Source organism: Eurosta solidaginis, chromosome 3 (assembly GCF_040869045.1).
Source record: "Eurosta solidaginis isolate ZX-2024a chromosome 3, ASM4086904v1, whole genome shotgun sequence".
Taxonomy (NCBI): domain Eukaryota; kingdom Metazoa; phylum Arthropoda; class Insecta; order Diptera; family Tephritidae; genus Eurosta; species Eurosta solidaginis.
Window position 1 is genome coordinate 169961271 of NC_090321.1, and position 1650 is coordinate 169962920.

The following is a 1650-nucleotide window of genomic DNA, read 5'->3' on the forward strand; positions in this document are numbered from 1 at the left end:
ATAAATATGTATGTATTTTTATTAAAACTAATTTGGTTTTATTTCTCAGAACATCGGAAATAATTTTTGAATTCACATCAAGTCTGAAGAGCCGCATGCAGCTGTTGTTGTTGTTGCTGTAGCGATAAGGACACTCCCCGAAGGCCTTAGGGATTGTTATCGATATTGATGGTCCATTGCTGGATGCAGATCCGCTAACGTTCCGGCGACAAGCACCATTAAGGTACTAGCCCGACCATCTCGGGAACGCAAATAAAACCGTCTAGGCCATACCGCCCTCCCACCCCCTAGATCCATGAGGAGCTTGGGGTCGCCAGAGCCTCGGCTGTTAAGGAAACAGAATTCGCCACGAGTAGGTGTGGTTGACAATTGAGTTGGAGAAGCTATATTCAACCCCTTAAATCAATTTGGTATTTAGTCGCCTCTTACGTCAGGCATACCTGCAGCGGGTATATTCTAAGCCCCCTTACCCGCTGGGCAGCTTTGTAGCGTCTGTAAAATTTTCTTTCTTTGTGCAGCTCAAGAAATTTCTACTATTATTTTCCAAAGATTTTTATTGAACACTGCAACTCTGGTGTTGCCGAGAAAAAATTGATTGCGCATTGTTTCTTAAAGAAAAAGTGACAGCTTAGACGGCAGTCGACTAAACAATTTAAACATTCATTAAAATCAATCCAAATTCAATATTCATGTGTGTTGTACACCGATCACCATGCGCCATCAAACGTCAAAAGTTCTTGGGTGCCCCTATTTCCATGCAAAAGATTGAATGAATACGACATACCTCTCAGGGGCTTAAGAAGTCATCTTCGCAGTTATGAGGAGAAACGGCACCTGAAAACACATCCGTATGAAGAAAAAACACAAACAAGTCACCAGAGATATCCACAAAAAGGCGTCGGACCTCTACCAGGAATTGCCCGGTGAACCTAGTTCTTAAAGAAGAATACCCAGTAAAGGAACGCACTCTCCCTAGGGAGATGCGTGTCACTCTAGCTCAGCTTCGATCTGAATACTGTAACAGGTTATACTCTTACCTATCCAGAATCCGACAAACATAATGTATGTCCCTGGTTGTAATGTGTCCCCACATGGCCATCAACCATCTCTTTAATTGCAATGTGGAACCAACGCTTCTAACACCCCTCTCACTCTGGTTCGCCCTTGTTGAAACTATAAGCTTCCCTGGACTCCCTTTAAAAGATATTGATGACAATTTTTAATCGGTCGCGCCTATTGGATGGGGTGAAGCACAACTACAACACCAACAACAACAGCAGGGTACAAGAATCTGGATTGAGCACGGAGTAAAAATTTGATGCGGACCTACATCCCACAGAAATTAGGGACGAGCAGTTATCAATCAGCACCAATAGCAGGACAAGAACGAAACTTACATGGAAGGACTCGTGCCACTTTTTCTCAATTTAGATCTGGATAATGTAGTTAAACTCTTACCGACATACAATAGTATCAGGCATACATACCTCTTTAGATCAGAGGCGTACAAGCTAATACAGTCTTATTTTGTCACTGTGCGGCTATTTGGCCGACTATTTTATAAAGTGTGTATTAAAGTTGCGAAGTTGACAGCGTAAGCGTAACCATTACAAGAGTTAACAGGGTTAGGGTGGTGTCGGATGTCAGGTA